Genomic DNA, 11,113 nt, shown 5'->3' on the forward strand with positions numbered 1-11,113 from the left:
CTCCACCCAGTCAGTCCTAGGACCTTGCCTCCTGTCACTCTAACTGGCTTAGCACGAAAGCCTTGAATCCTAAAATTGATTTTCTTTTTTTTCTCCTACTATCTCATTTTATAACATTGTTCCTATGATCCTAACTATAATGTTTTTTCACCTAATGTCATGTGATTAGGGGAATTAATTAACACTAGGCAGGATATACTAATATGGACAAAACAGTATGTATATGCAAATATGAGAGAAAAAACACCAGAGAGAAAATATAGCTTTAAAGACCTTAAGTTAATAAAGTATTTTTGTCCTAATAAACTTTTTTTTGTAAATCTATACCTTGATAATGAACAAATGCTTCCTAAGATTAGTTATACATTCAATAATATAAACTTCAAATGATAGAATATAATTTTATGGATCAATAACTTACTGAATCATACTCATAGCCAGGATTTTCCTTCTGCTATTTTCACATTTATATGGTTTAATTAATTCAAATAAATTCATTTTATCTTCCTCAATACCCATCAAGTTGTATGTAAGCATTAGGCTACCAGTATGCTCTTCCTTCCCAATTGGTGTTACTTTCTATTATCTGTTACCAGCACATAGTATCCAATAAACAAATTAAAAATAATTTATCCTATAATCTTAGTAATTATCAGTACTCATCTAGTCCAATCTTTGCCTAAAGTACGAATGCCAGTGCAAAATTCTTGACAAGTATGTCCCAATTGAACTTTTGGACTTTTAATTCTTAGAAAGTTTGGTCAGTAAGCATTTTCTCACCCAGGCATTGTGCCAAGTGCTAGGAATACAAAGGAAAGAAAAACACAAACCTTCCCATAAGGTAGTTCAAATTCTAATGGAGACCACATGCAAATAATTGTGCATAGAGATACAACATAAATGGTAGGTAACCTCAAAGGAAAGGCACTAGCTAAGAGAGGACTCCAGGAAAGGCTTCTCACCAGAAGGTGATGTTTGAGCTCTATCTTGAAAGAGGTCAAAGGAGTCAGGAAGTAAAGGTAAGGAAGAAGCATGTTACAGGAAGGCAAGAGAGCAACCCATGAAAAAATATCTGTTACTTCCACATATTTTTGAAGAAAAGTCTGATTCCTCTTCTATACAGTAGGCTTTCAAGTATTTAAGTCAGCAATCATGTAGTCTCCATGTTGAAGAGACAAATTTTTTTCAGTTGATCCATTCTTTGGGGTCCCCTCACCATCCTGGTGTCTGTACTTTAGGCCAATTCTAACTTGTCAAAGTCTTTAAAATGTGTCCATAACTGAACACAGTATGCCAGATAGATATCATCTGGACTACATAGGACAAAGTAAAATAAATCATCTCTCTCATTCCAGACCCTACACTTTTATTCATGCAGCCTAGTAGTATGTTACCTTTTTGGATGTCATGTAATATTGTTTCATGCGTTGCCACTTTGGTGGACCTCATGGCAAACTTATGGGATGACACAAACAAGTCACACAAGATATGTAGTAATGTCTAGGGTTGCAATCTCCATCAATAGAGGATTATAGATCCATTTGAGTATCAAATTATCATATTGACTTACAGTGAGTTTGTAGTCCCCTAAAATGTATTTTTCACATGAAGTATTATTCATCCTTAAGTTCTCTCTTAGTTCTCCCATCTCTGGCTGCTTTTCAGTCTCCTTGTCTACATTTTCATCTGCATCATGCCTACAAGCAGGTCTACCCCAACTCTTGGCTCTGGTACTCGTTTCAAATGATTTCATCAACCCCAGCTTTCAGTTTTCATCTCTGCAAATGGTTCCCACATCTACATGTCCAGCCCTCATCTACATCACCAACTGTCCTGTAGAAATTTGAGTGAAATGTCCTGGAAATATCTCAGAAAATATGTCTAATATAGTACTTATTCCTTCTTCCTAAAAGCAATCCTTTGAACTTCCTTATTACCTTCAAAATCACAACTATTCTTACAGTAGCTCAGGTGTATAATCTCAGGGTTGTCCCCAGCTTCTGTCTTCCACCTTACCTATGCAATCATTTGCCAAATCTTGTCCCTTACACCTTTACCACATCTCATATATATCTCTTCACTCTTACAAGCACCACTTTTTGACTATTGCAAAGGCCTCCTGATTGTCTCTCCTCTCTCCAGTTTATCCTCCACAAAGTTGCCAAAGTGGTTTTCCTAAAGTAAAGAACTGACCACATCACCTTCCTGCTTGATAAATAAACTCCTTTGTCTTCCTGTTATCTCTAGGAACAAACAATAACTCCTTTTGAGCACGTAAAGTGCTTCATAACCTGGTCCCTTTCTAATCTCTATGTTTCTTATACATTCTTTTCCCCTGAACTCTATGGTCCGGCAGTCCTTACCTACTTGCTTTTCTTCACACATGATCTCCCATCTCTATGCCTCTGTACTAGAAAAAGCTCTGCTTTCTCACCTCCACTTCTTGGAATCACTGACTTTCTTCAATATTTAAGCATCTCAATCCTTTCCCAGTCTACCCTGGTACTACTGCTTTCTCTTAAATTCACTACCTACTATATACTTCTATATTTCCATGTTATTTGCCTAATTAGAATGTAAGCTTCATAAGGGCACAATTTACTGTTTATTTTTACCCCTAGCACTTATTACACTGTCTGGCACATGGAAAGCATTTCATAAATGCTTGGTTGATTAGTTATAAAATTGGATTTTTTATACTAAGTAGAAGACTTTACTAAATTTAATTTTATTAGCTTTAGACCACTGCTCAAAAACTGTTGAAGTTCTGACTGAGACTAATTGTGTTGTCTCTGGGTTTCAGTCTCTTTATTCATAAAATGAAATGTTTGAACTCGGTATCTTTAGAGATCCCATCAGCTCTAAAAAAATCTGTGAGCCTAGCAATAGTTGGTGGAACTCATACTTGTATTGATTCTAAAGCAAAAGGTAAGCAACACTATTGCTAAACCTGTTTCCCTCCCATTACCTCTGAGAGGTAATTAAATTACCACAACTAAAAACTAAGATAAAGAACAGGGGGAAAAAAACCCTCCAAAAACCTTTTCATCAAAATCTATGTCTTTTTGCATCTTGAGTTCAATATACATCAGATACCCTGTGTAATATGATTGATTCATCATGGGTCTTCTGATCATTGCATCAACTAGAGTTTCTAAGCCCTTCAGTTATTTTTCTTTGCAATGTTGCTGTTCTTGTCGAAATTGTTCTTATTCTGCTTACTTCACTCTGAATCAGTTCATAATAACTAAGATTCTCTGAAATCATCTCTTTAGTTATTATTATTCTATTGCCTTCATAAAGGACCCTTTTTCAACTACTCCCATACTGATGGGCAACCTCTTAGATTCTCTTCCTTTTTCAACATTTATATTTTTTTCCCCAATTGCATGCTGATACAATTTTTAATAATTGTTTTCTGAGGGGGCAGCTGGGTAGCTCAGTGGATTGAGAGCCAAGCCTAGAGACGGGAGGTTCTAGGTTCAAATCTGGCCTCAGACACTTCCCAGCTGTGTGACCCTGGGCAAGTCACTTGACCCCCATTGCCTAACCCTTACTTTCTGCCTTGGAGCCAATACACAGTATTGACTTCAAGACGGAAGATAAGGGTTTATAAAAATAATAATAATAATTGTTTTCTGACATTTTATGATTCATGTTCTCTCCTTCCTTTACCTCTTCAAAAACGGTAGACAATATGATAGAGGTTATACATGTGCTATCATGTAATACATGTTTCCAGGTTTGTCATATTGTGAAAGAAAGCACTTATATAAGAAAAAACTCATGAAGAAAATAAAATGAAAAATGCCATGCTTTAATCTGTACTCAGACTGTATCAGTTCCTTCTATGATAGTGAATAGGCTCTATCACTATAGTCCCTTGGAGTTGTCGTGGATCCTTGCATTGCTGATATTGGTTAAGTCATTCACAGTTGATCGCTGTACATTGCTGTTATTACTTCTTTCCTTCTTTTTTGATCCCCACTTTGGGATCAATAAATTTATTTTCTTTATGAATATTCCCTCCCTGTTGTTACCTTTCTTCTTAATCCCTCTCCTATATCCTGATTATTAAGTTTAATGTATTTCGTCACTAAACTTTTTTCTGTGTATATGTTCAATCCTCTTCCAGTTCTAAGATATCTGGGTACTTTTCATTTATGATTTATTTCTTTAAAGATTTCTTGAAATATAAGGTTCATTTAAAATCATTTTAAAAATGATTTTCATATACTCTGGTGATTCTTAAATTATCTCTCAATTTATTTTTGCAAGTCAATTGTTTTTGGTATCAGATATCTTATATTTTCTTCTAATTTTTTCTATATTTTTATTTTGTTCTAATATTTCTTACTATCTCATGAAGTCACTGGTAAATTGACGTGTATAGAATTGTCAAAAAGATCACTTTTTGATCTATTCTGGTGGGCTAATGGACATTCCTTATGATAGATAAGAATTTTATAATATATAAGAATTATGTACATAATTACATTCAAATATATATATATAAATTCTTCCTGACAAGGGAGAAAAACTACTCAACTTCAATAAAGCATTGCAAAAAAATTATTGAAAGATTAATGACAATAAGACAAGTTGCTTCATAAAGTAGGATTTTCAAGATCACATTAAAAACATTTAAAATTCTTAAAAGTCCTAATAGTCTCCCAAGCTCGTGGCTCTCCGTGATCCAATCCATACTCCACATAGCTCCTAAAGTTTAATTCTGACCAAGTCACTCCCCTAATTCAACAAATTCTAGTATATTGTATTTTACAAAAGAATTAAATCCCAAAAGGTAATTTCAGTTGCAATCAATCATTGATTCTAAGGCAGAAGAACAGTAAGGGCTGGGCAACTGGGGTTAAGTGAATTGTCCATGGTCACACAGCTAGGAAGTATCTGAGACCAAATTTGAACCCAGAACCTCCTAACTTCAGGACTAGCACCCTATCTACTGTCCTACCTAGTTGCCCCTAACAGTGTATTTTTGTGATATTCTTGGCTAATAGAATTTATACTGTAATACTAATCTACAAGTTGTTTCCATTTCAACCCAATTTTTCAGTGGCAATTTTTTCACCTTTTTACCTTTTTTTCACATACTGTATGATTTGTCATAAATTACTTTTTTATATGAAATTATGAACTTTTATTAATTTTATTTTTGAGTACTTTTTAATTTTAAAGAAACATTTACATGTTAATACAATTTTTAATCATCATTTTCTGACATTTTGTGATCCATGTTCTCTCCCTCCCTCCCATTCCCTTCACTTCCCCAAGATGATGATATAGTGTGTACATGTGTTATCATACAATACTTATTTCCATGTTCTTTATATTGCAAAAGAAGATATATTGTTTATGCTAGAGTAAAATTCATGGAGAAAATAAAGTGAAGAATAGTATGCTTCAATCCGCATTCAGACACTGTCAATTCCTTCTATGGTTGTGGATAGCCTTTTTTGTCATGTGTCCCTTGAAGTTTTCTTGGATCCTTGCACTGTTAATAAATTAATTCATTCACAGTTAAGCAATGAACATTATTATTTTTTTAAACCCTCACCTTCCATCTTGAAGTCAATACTATGTATTAGCTCCAAGGCAGAGGAGTGGTAAGGGCTAGGCAATGGGGGTCAAGTGACTTGCCCAGAGCCACACAGCTGGGACATGTCTGAGGCCACCTCCTGTCTCTAGGCCTGACTCTCAATCCACTGAGCCACCCAGCTGCCCCCAGCATTGAACATTATTGCCATTACTGTGCACACTGTTTTCCTGGTTCTGCTCACTTCACTTTACATAATTTCACATAAGTCTTAACAGGTTTTATAATTGTCTTATTCATTTCTTATAGCAAAATAGTACTGCATTACAATTGTATATCACAACTTGTTTAGCCATTTCCCAACTGATAGACAACCTGTCAGTTTCCAATTTTAGCCACCCCCAAAAAGCTGCTATATATATTTTTGTACAACCAGGTCCTTTCCCCTGTTTTTGATCTCTTTGGTATACAGATCTAATAGTGGTATTGCTGGGTCAAAGGGTATGCACGGTTCCAGATTGCTCTCCAGAATGGTTATATCAATTCATTATTCCACCAACTGTATATTGGTATCTCAATTTTACTAGATCCCCTTCAACATTTATTATTTTCATTTTTTGTCATATTAGCCAGTCTGATGGGTATTATTTAAAACTCAGAGTTGTTTTAATTAATTGCATTTTTTCTAAGTGATTTGGAACATTTCTTCATGTAGCTAAAGATAGTTTCAATTTCTCTATCTGAGAATTGCTTGTTTATCCATTTGTCAATTTGACTACTTGTCAGTTGGAGAATGCTCTGTAATTTGATTCAGTTCTCTATGGGGTTTTTTAAAACCCTTACCTTCGGTCTTAGAATCATACTTTGTATTGGTTCTAAGGCAGAAGAGCAATAAGGGCTGGGCAGTAGGGGTTAAGTGACTTGTCCAAGGTCATAGAGCTAGGAAGTGTGTGAGGCCAGATTTTAACCTAGGACCTCCTATCTCTAGACCTGACTCTCAATCCACTGACCCACCTAGTTGCCCCTCTAGTTCTCCATATGTTTGAGAAATGAGGCCTTTGTCAAAAAAAAGTTTGTTATAAATTTTTCTTCCAGTTTTTAATTTTCCTTCTAATCTTGGTTGCTTTGGCTTTGTGCAAACTCTTTTTAATTTCATGTAGTTAATGTTACCAATTTTAAATCTTATAATGTACTCTATGTTGTTTGGTTATAAATTCTTGGCCTTTAGTTCTCCTAGATAAATTTTATTATTTTTTCTAATTCTATGAAGTAATTTTTGGATAGTTTGAGTGGTATGGCACTAAAAAGGCAAATTAATTTAGGTAGAATTATAATTTTTATTACATTGGTTCTGCCTACCCACAAGCAATGTTTTTCCAGTTATTTAGATCTGATTTTATTTGTGTGAAAAGTGTTTTGTAGTTGTTATCATACAGTTCCTGTGTTTCTCTTGGTAGGCTGATTATGCTTAAGTGTGTATTAACTTTAGCACCATATTAACAAAACTGCCCTGTTTGTGTCCCCCTCTGACTTTCCTTCTGTTCTCCTCTGTGTATCTTTTCTTTTGTTGATTTAGAAAAATATTTTCTATCACATTAATCTTTCTCCTTTTCTCCTTTTTTGCTCTCTCTCTCTCTCTCTCCCTCTCTCTCTCCCTCTTTCTCTTTTGCTCTCTTGCTCTCTCCCTTTATTTGCTTTCTTGCTTGCTCTCTCTCACACATCAGTATACACATCATTCCACTGAATCAGATAAGTAAAGCAAAACAAATAATTGGCTTTATCTGTAATAACTGCCTTCTAAAGTAAATTGGGTATCTCCATTTGCAAATGAAAAAATTAAGAATTTTATTAATCATTTATTATGGACCAGTCACTAAGCTATGCAATGGGGACACAAAGACAAAAACAAAATTTTTCCCACCTTCATTAAACTATATTGGGGAAAACCTGAATTTGTAAAGTGTAGCATCTCCCCTTAGGTTCATGGATTAAATCCCCAGTATTTCTTGAGGTAAATCTGCAGGTCTGAGTTTCTAACACTAAAATTTACAAGCTATCACTGGGATGTTTCCCATGAACAATTAGACTGTATTCTCAATAAGAAAAATTAGATACAAAAATTCCAATACTCTGGAATGCACTCCCCCACAAATACATACTTTTTTCCATGTGTTGAGAGGGCACCAATTCAAAGTACAATAGTCATAAGGAACTTCTATGTGGCCAAGGTTTAGAGTATTTTTTCATATGGCTATTGGTAGCTTAGATTTCTTCTATAAAAAACTGCCTGTTCATATCTATTGACTATTTCCTGCTTAGGGGATGGCTTTTATTCTTATAAATTTGTGTTAGTTACCTATATATCTGAAAAATGAGGCCTTTGCCAGAGAAACTTGCTGTAAAAGGTTTTTCCTGCCTCTTCTAATTTTAGCTGCATTGGTTTTGTTTAGGCAAAGACTTTAATTTTATGATATAAAATTGTGCATTCTACCTTCTGTGATACTTTATCTCTTTTTCAGTCATGAATGTTTTCTCCATAAATCTAAGGGGTAAATTCTTCCTCGCTCTTCTAATTTATTTTATTAACTTAAAATTTTTTTTCGATTACATGTAGAAGCAATTTTTGGCAACTATTTTCTGAAATTTTGGAATTCAGATTCTCTCCTTTCCTCCCCTATCTTGTATGGTAAGTATTCTGATATAGGTTATCTACTATACCAGTGTTTTTGTGCACTATATATTTCTATATTCCCAGTGCTATGACAGAAGACACATATCACACATACAATTAAAAAAAAAACTCACAAAGAAAATAAAGTGAAAGATGGCATGTTTTGATCTGTGATCAGATTCCAACAATGATTTCTTTGGCTGTAGAAAGCATTTTTTTTAAGTCCATAGAGTTTATTTTGGAACCTTGTTTTGCTGATAACAGTTTCTGGTGGTGGTTGTTGTTTCAGTTCTCTTTAAAAGCAGTTTTAACATGACTACACAACCTTAATTTGAAATAGGTAACTTTAAAAAATCATACGACTTAGACCAATGCTAATGTTGTGGCTCCTTCTGGTGCACCTATGTGTCATAAAAGCAGTGCTACAAAATTCAGGAGGAGAACAACTAAGCAGAACATATTCAAGAGAGAATTGGCTAAGAAAAAAGCAAAGAAACTTGATGGCTAGCTAGGCATATTTTGACCTACAAATATTAAAAAAGCAACAGTTACTTAGTTTGGACTAAGACAAATATAAAAATAACATGTACAAAATGCTATTTATATTTATCTTCTTGTGGCTAAGAAGTTTTTCTTCTCTTTCTCACTTCACTCTTTTTTAAATATCTACCCCTGACTCAGGGGCAGATAGATAGTTCTATTCCTAGCAGCTAGACACTTCCTACAACAAATACTTTTTTAAAGGGTGTAAAGTACAGAAAAATCAACAAATGTAACAAAAAATTCTGACATGGATCCACATCCTCAGTCCCCCATCTCAGAAAAGAATCATAGGAGGTCTCTTCTAGTACCTCGTCTTTCAGGGCAAGTTTGTAACCTTTTAAAATGAATGTTCTGAGCTGACCCAGAACTGTTTATACATGTTGTTTCCTGAGCTATCACTTATGGTAGCCAGGATCTCTGTCCTCACTTCAAAAGTACCTTGCTGGGAGTGATTAGCATAAAGCTTAAGTTTACCACTGATTTCCACCCATTTAACCTTTCCAGCATCATCTGCTTAGACAGTCAGATTATCCGTTGTCTCACCTGTTTTATCATAGTAGTTCACAGGTTCTGTCTCCATCCATGCATTATCAGTGTTTCCAGGGTCATCCACATATCCCTTATAAATCATTAAATGCTCTTGGATGAATTTGTTGAATTGTTCCTCCAGCTCTTTTCAGCTGTTGCCTTCTCTAAGGAATTCACTGCTTCTTCACCAAATTCTCCTTTCAAGGTACCATTGATTTTCTTTCCTGAATTCACTATGCCCCCTAAGAACGCACTGTGTGTTTTATGGCTGCAAACTGTAGAGTATCTTTACTAGAAGGAGTGGAAGATCCAATTTCCATGGTTGGCTCTTTTCCATGTAGTAATGATAGGGTCTGTGGCCTCAACACCCAGGCCCTGGCCAATAGGTCCTGTGCATCCTGCAGGATTTCCAAGTTGCTCATTTTCATTTTCATATAGGCCACTGCAGTTCTTCCCATCAACAAGTTCATCTTTTCCATTAAACTTGTAAGAAAGACCCTTTTTCACTTCTCTGGGGATCTGCCCATGTGGGCCCTGCCAGGCCTGCGGATGCCATGTCCTCCATGGGCTTATATTTCACCCCACTCAACCTACCAGGCCCCTTTTTTCGTAGGTGAGGTGACTTCACTCAACTGTGGAGCCCAGTTAGGGTGTCACTGGAGCCTACTGTGGATGTTCACTGCAGCACGTGTCCTCCTGAGGCCACAAGCCCATCAGGGAAGTCTCCAAGGCCAAGGCCCCTGACCAGCTCAGAGGTCCGGGATCCTCCACCCCAGGCCCCACAGGTTTCCTGAAAGAGGTTTGTGAGAAGCTGGGCAACTCCTGGTGTGGACCTTACGTCCGTGGCTCCTGAGACCCGAGGGGGTGGTTGGACCAGTGCCTAGCCCGCTCCTGAATGAACCGCTGCCTTGTTTATCTCGGTCAGCCAGAATGCAGCAGTGGACAGATGTCCCTTCCCCCATGACAATGGCTGCCAAGGGGTCCCAGGGCAAATGCTGAACTGCTTTCCCGCCGCTTAGTGCAGAGACCCAGGAAGTGCAAGTGCCCTCTTCAGGCCCCGCCCCATTTTGCCCTCTGAAATTTCATCCTTTATGTACTAAGTCATACACCCATTTAAAGCTTAAATTGATATATGGCATAGGGCATTAGGCTATACCTGCTTAGAGACTTTCTAGTTTTCCCAACAGTTTTTGAACAGATGGGGTTCTAACCCCAATATCTGGGATTTGAAGTTTTATTAAACACTAAACTTATTTGCTTCTATATAATCTAATCTGTTCCTACTCTGTTCTACTTATCAACTCTATTTCTTGATCTGTACTAAATTATTTGATGATTACTGTTTTGCTTTTCCCTTGCCTATGTTTGTTTCCTTCTTTGTCTTATTCCCTCATTTTTTTCTTATTGCCATAGCTAGCCTATATTGAATAGTAATGGTGATAATGAACATCCCTACTTTACCTTTAATCTTACTGGAAAAGCCTCTAGTTTTTCCTCATTATAGATAATGCTGGTCCTTGGTTTTGTTATCAATAAAATTTAATCAGGAGGCTTATTACCAGATTTATAAGCATGTATTAGTAAAGAGAAAGAGAGGGGGAAAGTGATTTTCAGCCTTTCTAACTTTAGGTAAAGATCCAATCCTCCCTGGTCAGAGATGGCCTGGTGAGAAAAGGGAACAGATAAGAGGGCAGTGCCAACCCCAGGAATCACATTAGTTCAAGAGCCAGATCCAGAAAAAAAAAAGCCCTCTCTGCTTCTTGAACTGTTTTTTTAAACCTATAGCTCCTCCAGACCCCATCATAGGCCTGTGACTT

The 11,113-nt window shown here is 36.3% G+C and overlaps 1 pseudogene; it reads right to left on the reverse strand.

Moving 5' to 3' along the window:
• Positions 1 to 9,105: 9,105 nt before the first annotated feature.
• Positions 9,106 to 10,258, reverse strand: LOC130458960 (ADP-ribose pyrophosphatase, mitochondrial-like; annotated as a pseudogene).
• Positions 10,259 to 11,113: the final 855 nt, after the last annotated feature.

Source organism: Monodelphis domestica, chromosome 4 (genome assembly GCF_027887165.1).
Source record: "Monodelphis domestica isolate mMonDom1 chromosome 4, mMonDom1.pri, whole genome shotgun sequence".
Taxonomy (NCBI): domain Eukaryota; kingdom Metazoa; phylum Chordata; class Mammalia; order Didelphimorphia; family Didelphidae; genus Monodelphis; species Monodelphis domestica.